Consider the following 9,908-nt stretch of genomic DNA (forward strand, 5'->3'; position numbering starts at 1 on the left):
TAAGCGTAACTTGTTTCTCTCAGGTTTTGAGCGGGAAATTGTGAGGATCACGTAAGTTCAGTTACCAAACAGCAAATATTTCCGTCTTGTCAGTGTTGCCAACTGTTACCAGATATCACCACATGTAGTAAAATCACGATCCTATGTACTGAATGACTTCTTTACTCACCGTACTTTACCTTTATGTTGGAAGGTTATTCTGAATAGTTTCAATAATTTGTAATATATTTTCGTAGGCGAACTATATGAGAAATGGAGGAAATGAATCACATGAGAAGTGTATTGCTATGTTCCATTCTTTTATTCCTTTACATTATTAGTATTAGCATTAATAGGTTACTAGATGTAAATATACAACAAAGTATAGTATATAATATTCAAGCATCAAATCTGTTCCAAGACCAATTAAATTATTGTCACTTCACTTCAAAGATTCCAGCGTACATATACTGTACTTCCTAAAGGTAGATAAATTAATAACCAATTGACTTTTGGTTGGAATTCGAATGAACTTCTGATTATCTTTTGAAATTAGTAAGGAAATGGATAATGCAAATAGGCTAAAACTGAAATAATAATAAATCAACTTACAAAAATAATTTTGTTCCTTAAAAGCCATAAATAATTTCACTTCTAGATACCTTTTTAAAGATTTCATTTGTTTGTAAATTGCTTAGTAATGTTACACTTGCACTTATTATTTCTGCAACTCCATGTCTGTCATTGAAAAAATGTATGATACATAACTGTGAAGTCTCTTTTTGGCTCTTGTCCTAAATTTAAATAAGAAAAAACAAATGATTCAAGAAATGTGAGCTGGTGAAAATTAAGTACTCAATTAATAAAATAATTACTACCAAAAGAGTATTTTATTAATTCTATACAAAAGATTGGATTACACAGAACAGATGGCCAGAAATCATAGATTTATACACAACATACAGCATGAAACGATCATCCAAAAATGCTTTTTATACACAATAACATCTTTCAAACGAAGTGAAATAGCCAATAAGTTCAATAAATATTACGCTAATAAGTAATAACTATAATTAATAATTATCTACAAGCTGTAAAAGGGAATAAAATAGTATATTGTTGAAATTAGGGGGTTATGGTTTATTATGTGTATTTATAATTTTAATTACTTTATCTACATTTAATTATATTTTAATTTCTATTAGATTAGTTGGTGGTGTGGTTGTTAGTTTTATCTGTGTACGTCAGACTATTAAGGAAAAACTGAAAGAAATATTAAATTTACAATCTAGTTTACATAACAATATTTAATCAAGAACTGAATATTACTATTAATTTAATAACATAAGACCCAAAACATCTCCAAGTCCAGACAATACACATGCTGATTTTCTTAAACATGTTGGCAAACAAGCAAACTCACTACTTTTATCTTGTAATCTCATCTAAAATACAATATCTGTCTGGAGAAAATCTATTATAACATCAATTTTGAAAAGCAATTATTCAACTAATATCTTTTCGAGTTATCGACAGATACCACTTACCAGTATGATAGCCAAAATTATAGAAGAGATGATTTCATAGATTGAATTGGTTCCTGAAATCTAGTAACTAACTTTCATCTTATTGAGTTGACTTTAGAAAATTACATTCAACAAATGGGCAGATTTTAAATTTTAGTCAAGATATTAAAGATATTTTAAACAGAAAACAAAGCACCTTAGCAATTTTAATTTATTTTCAAGGATCATATGGCTCTGTAGATATAAATCACTTAAGAAATTGCAAACTTAGGGTGTCCATGATAAAGTGTTACACTGGGTCAGTGACTTATTTGATTCATTGTCACAAATATGTAAATAGAGACAGATTCATCTGGGCTTCCCACATTGTTGTTTTCAGGAATACATTTTCCAATATTAATGTCGATGGTCTAACTAAAGAGATAGATCTTATGATAATCTCATCATTTGCAGATAATATGGTTGTCTAGAACAAAAAATCACAGTCCACAAATATTAATAAACTGAGCCAAAATCCCAACAAACTTTTTGACTCTACTTGGAGAACTCAAACTTGCTCAATTAAGGGAAACTTTACTAATAAAACACAATCCCAAGTTATTTCAAAATGAATAGTATATAAGTTAACTTTAACAGATGATGTTAAGAAATGTGATACTTCTCCAGACATTTTAAAAATCATTAGAAACGATAAATGATCTGGTCAGTGAGTGACTACATACAGTATTTTTTATAGATGGATCCTGTTTACCTAGCTATAGATGTAGTGGTGTTGTAGTACAATACCAGTATATTCCCTTTTACAGGGAATTATATTCAAACACTTGTTTGCCCCATTTTAACCGTGACAATGCTTTTTAGTTCTTTTAAACGTTCTGGTTATTGTATTGTGTTTGTGTTTAGTGAAAGATTTTAGATAAGGGCGCAAATAGCCATAGTAGCTGACGCGCCCTTTTTAAACGCCACTAACTAACTAACTTCAAACACTGACTAATTTTGATAGTGAAAATTTAGACACACTTTTAAGCTTACAAAATCTCCAGTATCAACTTCATAAATCTGAGAAGGCTGTCATACTATCAGATTCAAAATCAGATATTCTTGCTACAGTATTGGACGTAACAGCAAGAAATCTCAATATTTTATAGTGTTTTAAAATTTTAAGCAAAATGGTCGAATTACATCGACGACTGGTACTTCAGTGGATCCCTGAACTTCATGGAGTGGGAGGTAATGAGGTAGCTGAAAGGTAGCAAAATTACTGTAAGGTTATCTATACCTGCATCTTACCACACTGTTAAAAGAATAACAAGATCAGAACATGACAATGTGGTAACAAAAATGGGAAAGATTCTAAAGCACATGAAAAAAATTGCAATAGGCCATCCGGCATTCGCTCCACGATGGAGGAAAATCCTCAGAAGAAACTAACTAATCAGACCAAATGGGGGATCCAACCTACTCTCGAGTGCAGCTCTGAATTTGCAGGCCAACGAGTCTACCGACTAAGCTACATTGGTGGCTCCACTAAAAATATGAAGTACATGGCACTCAGATTATTAAATTGACAAACCTAAACAATTATTCATCAGTTAAGCTATAAAATATAATACATAGCAAGCAAGTTAATTCAATTTAAAAGTATAAACAATTCAATCAGCTGAAATATACAGAAATTGATAATACATATCATGCAAATTACTTCAAATTACAAGCATAAACAATTCATCACTTGTGATATACAGCCTACTATTTAATTAATAGCACATACAGTTCATCAGTTAAGCTATAGGCCTACAGTCTACTATTCAATTTACAGCATATAAAATTAATCAATTAAGCAAAACAAAAATATAGTACAATACATAGTAAAAATAATACACCTAATTTAATAACTGAACTTCTATGAAAATCTACAGTGGCAGTACTCATATTATCACAGGCCATGATTGTCTCAAATATTTACAAAGAACTGATATTTCAGAATCTCCCATGTGCCATTTCTGAAATCTCAATGAAGATATGGATCATTGTCTTGACTGTCCAACTTTACACAACTTTCAATCATCCGGTTAAATATTGGAGTGCAAGATAACAATCAACCAACAACTTCATTACATTAAGGGGGAAAAAAGCTGAAAGAATTAATTGTATATAGACACAACACATAAGACAAGGCCACTTCAGGACAGTAATTGGCAAGGCTCTGTTGTCTTAGGATTGTTATGTAGATTCAATTTCACCTGAAAGAAAAAAGTAGCATCTATAAGTGTGCCTAATCATGAGAAATAAGAGAAACAGTTGCAATAGTAGTAGTAGTAGTAGTAGTAGTAGTAATAATAATAATAATAATAATAATAATAATAATAATAATAATAATAATAATAATGACTGTAAAGTATGGAAATTAATATTGCAATGTAATATCAAAAGGTGATATCACACCATCAACTCTTATCATTTAATACAACAAATCTATTATATTCAGTTGCAATCACCAATAGCTGTTCTTTCCTCCATTTTGTTGTTGGCTGATTTTCCACAAGTCTGCTATGATATGCAGCACTATCCATGACAATAACGCATTGCCCTAATGTTCACAGGTCAACAACTGTGTTTGCACCCACTTCTCAACTACAGGGCCATTCATAGCACTATGGTAGTCCTGACTTTTCTTTCAATTGCATGAAAAAATTAAATCAGCACCTGCAATAAGAATTATACCTGGGCATATAATTACGTCACATGAATTCACAGCATTTAAATAAAGAAAATAAAACAAATTTATTCTTTTATTGCAATTACAGCACATAACAGAACATAACATGACATGAGATCCTCTTTGGTGAAAGGCTTTCCCATGTTTTTATTTAGTCACCAATTTTTATATTTTTGTACCCTGATTAAAAAAATTACTCTTGCCAAATTTATGTAAAATATAAATCAATATAACTTACAGAGTATAAATCCACCTTTCGTTCTGGCATCTAATCTTCCACCCTCATTTGTTGGTCTACGAATAACACCATTCATGTCACTGGAAACGTCACCTGGTTTATTCCATGACTAAGTGGGTGATCCTACTTAAAAAAACAGAGAGAGAAAAGCAATTCACATTGAAACTCTAAGAGACACTAAAATTTTAAACACAGGAAAACCGTTCAAGAATTTTATAACTAACCTCTAGTTATAATATGAAACTATTAATTGCAAAACATGTTGTTCCCACCTGAATTCATTACTAAGTTAGTAGCCTATACTAATTGCAATTTCATATTCCACATAAGTGTTAACCTATTTGTCAGTAAAAATTTCAATCACTCAATGTCTCACAATACATTGAAATTTACCATTCATAAAAATCCAAGTCTCATCCAAGAATACTACGGGTTTAGGGTTCTCACGCTCCACATTTCTTATATACTCTCTCAAAAACGAATAACATCACTTTCTCGTACATGTGTATAAGGATCCCCTTTGCTCCATAGAAATGTCATCTCTTTCAAAACTTTTTTCACTGATGATAAGGATCCTCTAAATAAATATGTTTCATAATTATCATTCATATGTTCCAGAACTTTTGCTGCTGTTAGTACTTCCCCTGTAACAATAAATGAAAATTATGCCATAATTTTATACATATGACTAATATCAGAATTACATTCCATAAATCAACACAATAATTCCTGTAACTTCCTACCTTTATGTAACTTGTCATAAATAAATCTCGCAATTGCATCTTTCGTAAAATCATTAGCATCAGTCACTGGATGTTTACGTAGTCTATGTTTTCCTGGTGTCACAAGTGGGGTCCCCTTCTGTGAATGTATCACTTTTCTAGCAGTAGTAAAGCCAAGCTGCAATAACAAACAATAACATAACACTTCTAAAAATTGTTATATCATAAAATTCATGCATGATACCAGCTATATGAATAGAAAATGATCAACATGTTAGGTTGGGTCTATGATAGATTTAAGTAGGCTAATATTTAGGTAATTCTCCAGAAAAGCTACATCAAAGAAGGTATAATTTTATTTTGTTTAATTGATTTCTGTGATATTTACATAGCGATGAACACGTGATTTTAGTTCACAGCCACAAATACTTTCAGCACAAAAATCCTTTGACATTTACCTGTATATTCTAATGCACTGTAGTAGTCCCTCCCTCAAACTTGTTACTAATTACCAATATAACATGCGAGAGGTCCAGGACGAAAAGAAATGGTTAGTTTCCCAGTAGTGCGTCCTCGTCCTCTCGAGTGTTATATCTTAACAAGTACTTTGGATGGGGTAGCTTTTCTGAAGAAACAACATATTTAATATTACTTAGATCACTCATGGATAAATTATTCAGCCAGAGTCAACGTTCCTATGCTTTATAGAGTATGTTATATAGTTATTATATAAAACTGAATTATTTTTAAGCACCATAACAGGCCAACATTCATGTAATATTTACTGGAATATCAAGTTAATAATTACAATATGACTTGTATTTTCTTCGGCCGATGTGGCATGTAAATTGTGATCTGAACGGTTAATTTAATACCAAAAGAGAAAACAGGAAATTTACTTTCGTGCTGTTTGATTATTTGTTCGTCTAATTTGTAAATGTATTTAAGCTGTCACCTACTGCAGTATTACAGTATCTTAAATGTATTTAGTTTGGCAATATGAAAATCACTGACTTGATTAAACATCTAGGCCTAACCTAAAAATTTGTTTTGTTTGACCACAATCATGAAATTATTAGTACAAACTCCTAAAACTGAATACCACTTTGAAATGTATGCTTAAGAATACTTACTCCTAATAATTTTGCTATTCTGGTTGTAATTGCTGTCTCCGTTAGCATAATTCCTTCTTCATCATCTTCTTTCTTCAACTCATTATACATGTGAACTACAGATTTCTGAAGCGTACTCTGAATGCCACACATTTTCTTCCTTGTAGGAGTCACTGCCACACTATTTCATTTTTTTTTTTACATTGTAATAAAAATCTAAACACGAAAGAAATTAATTAAAATGTGAAATAATATTTCTATCGATTACCCACGTGCATTATCACGCCCAAGTATATTATATTTATTCGTACTTATCTGACTATTCTTGAATTTATAACCGCAACGCAACACATAAAATAACTATTATGTATTAATATTAATACTAATATTAATTAATTATTAATAAGTTCGAATTTCACTAACTTCCAGTAACCGACTCAGAAACCTAGTGCTATTACATTTTCAATAACGCCAGTACTGACGCCGCTAAAATAGAGTACGACAGTAACACCAACATAACAGTTACAAAAACACTACCAGTTGTAGAATTTGTCAGTACCGAAATTCGAAACGAAGTTGGCAAAAGAAAATTCAACCTTCAAACTAGAAAATCACCATAATCCACTAGCATATGTAGTAATGGGGGAAAAATGGTTAGGTTTCACCCTTAGGGTATCAAGTTACCTGGTCTTCCCTAATATGAATTCTCCTGTTCCTTCTGTATTCTGGTTGTGCCATGGCACAACGGCACTACCTCTAAAGCTGCCCCTGCTGGCATCGATATGTAGATGACATAATAGTCCTATAGGCCTATAATGAAAACAAAAGACAAATAGAAAACCTACATCAACAACTCAACAAAATACATCCCAAATTAAAGTACATAATATAAACAGAACATAACCAAGCTATAAATTTCTTAGACATCACCATAACCAAAACAAATAACAGACACGAATTCAAAATATACAGGAAAACCACCACAACCACAACACACATACACAATTTATCAAAACATCCCATACAACATAAACATGCAGCTTTCCGTACAATGACACACAGAGTAATTAACATACCAATGAACAATGACAACTATACTGAAGAACTAAACACAATAAAATATATAGCACAAGACATAACCCTAACATGATAGACACACTAATAAGAAAGGAAGAATAAAAACAGAACAAACCAACACAAACACCACGTGAGAATAAATACATAGCATTAACATCATAATACCAATACTTACAAAATTGCAACTTCATTCAGAAAACTAAAATACAAGCTAGCATACAAAACAAGTAACACAGCACAGAAATATCTAAATAATCACATCAAACATTCAAATAAATATAATTCAACTGGCGTTTACAAACTAAAATGCAATAGTTGCCCACATTTTTACATAGGACAGACAGGAAAATCCTTTCAAACAAGATATAATGAACATATTAAAGCTATAACCAACCCTACATCACATAAACTTACTCAGAACATATTATCAACAATAATCATGACTACAATAATATAGAAAACAGATATGGAAATTCTACACATCACAACAAAAAGTTCACAGTTAAACATCTTAGAACAATACGAAATATATAAACATACAATAACATAACCACAACATATACTTAATACGCAATTACAGTTCAATACCCTCACATTGTTCGATATCATGATACATAACACAAACAACCACCCCCACCATAAGAGCAACACAGCCCCACCCCTACAACTGACGAATGCAAATGGCAGAATTCAAGATCAACAGTAGTTCGTGGGACACTGATGAAGACGCAACACCGCGTCGAAACGGGCCGTCTATCCAAGGTATATACCTTTTTAAATAAATTTTAACACTTTTTAACTTGTCGACTAAACAATTTTAAGTTTTTATTTTTATGGAGAACTTCTACATACAAAAGCATAGACGCTGAAAAGAGAAGTATTTTCAAATTTTCAACTTATTTTTAAAAATGTTGCTTTTCACTTATAAAGAGTTTGCTATGTAAGCTTGTTTTTTATGCTCCCATGCAGTTATTTTTCAATTTTTGAATCTTTCATTTGTCAAAACATAAAAAATACAAAAAAAACATGTTTCATAAATTACAATAAAAACAAATTAGAAAATGTAGATCTACTATTTAAATTTAACTGCAATAGTATTAGTATAAGACATAGAATGTAAAGAGCGTATTCCGAATCTCAGCGCTGAGCAATCTGATGGCATCACGGTGTTCCGAATTTCAACGATGACGTCACTGATGCTCCACCAGTGTCGCACCAGTTCCATTAGCTTGCAGAGGTGGTGGCAGTATCCATCAGCCGCCATCAGTGAATCTGATTGGTTCTTGTATAGGGCGGGAATTAGCAGTCGAATGACATCGTGCACTGTTGTGTCATGGCAGTGTGTTCTGCTTTGGTTCTGCTGTATTGTTTGTAATGAGCACAACGTAAAAACAATATGTTAATGGCTTATGAACGACCAGTTATTACTACTCCTTCAAGAAATAAATTGTTTATGCTCTCTTTTCTTTGAACGAAATGACAGTACGGAAATTTCGCAAAATCTTACTATACTTGTTTTTTTTTTTTAAGATGGGACATGACAGTTAAGCAGCCGAGCTTGGAACTACAGTGCTATGTTGCCAATATGGACTACCACGCTGTCACCTGATGAAAGCTAACAATTGACGTTAAGATGACTGATGTTAAAACATTAATTGACAATTGACGCGAAGGTAAAAAGACAATACAAAAATCGACAGAGAATCAAAGATGAACAGTACCAATGATAACATTGTGTGCACAATAAATGTGAAGTCTTTATATTGGCTGGGATGACTGTACCACTGTTGCCTATTGTTACGCTGTTGTCTTTCGGATGGATTCCTCCATATCTTGTTGGTAGTTCAGTCTTCTTGAGTTTGGGCAGAACTGCATTGGTGGGTAAGTTCTAACCGCTTTAACTCAACCGTTGTTACCATAGCAACAGGCCTACCACGCTATGTGACATTCAGTTGTTTTTTCCGATCGCAACGCTTCTGTCATGTAGCACAGACAACAACTTGTACAGCCGCCATGATAGCCATCGAACTTTCCAGCAGTTTTGTTCCTATTTCACTGCTGTGTGACATCATTGTTGTCCACCGGTCCGGTGAGATTCAGAATACACTGAAAGACAAGAGAAACATTACAAATAATTTAACAGTGTTCTAAATTTTGTCACGTGTTGATATTAGTTCACGAAAGGTATTCAAAATGGCTCCTATTCCATACCAAAAAATGCATAACTCTGTCCTGAAAATTGCTAATGTTTTTAGCAACACTGTTCGGTTAATCTGTCAATCGGTCATATAACCGCAGCTTTGAAATGCAATGAATCTAAAATAGAATATTATGTAACTTAATCCTTGGGCTGTTGACTGCCTACAGAAGTATGCGATGCGATCAACACATTTACAGGAAAGGCAATAAATACTAATAACTCTCTCAAGAGTGACCATAGTTCACGCTTCACATTCTTTACTTCGTGATGATATATATAAAAAGACAGTCAAAATGTTAGTAGACACACATTAACCTCATCGCAGTTCAACAGTT

General features: G+C 32.4%; 1 long non-coding RNA gene across 2 annotated transcripts; it reads right to left on the minus strand.

Moving 5' to 3' along the window:
- Positions 1-4,003: 4,003 nt before the first annotated feature.
- On the minus strand, positions 4,004-6,727 carry LOC138700170 (uncharacterized). 2 transcript variants are annotated; one of them, XR_011332278.1, is made up of 5 exons: positions 6,318-6,727; positions 5,206-5,362; positions 4,856-5,106; positions 4,463-4,585; positions 4,004-4,211 (listed from the first exon to the last, which is right to left on the minus strand). It is a non-coding gene; the product is annotated as an uncharacterized lncRNA (long non-coding RNA). The 2 variants fall into 2 exon arrangements; XR_011332279.1 differs by having other exon boundaries at positions 4,463-4,588.
- Between the last annotated feature and the right edge of the window lie 3,181 nt (positions 6,728-9,908).

This window comes from Periplaneta americana, chromosome 5 (genome assembly GCF_040183065.1).
Source record: "Periplaneta americana isolate PAMFEO1 chromosome 5, P.americana_PAMFEO1_priV1, whole genome shotgun sequence".
NCBI classification, from domain to species: Eukaryota; Metazoa; Arthropoda; class Insecta; order Blattodea; family Blattidae; genus Periplaneta; species Periplaneta americana.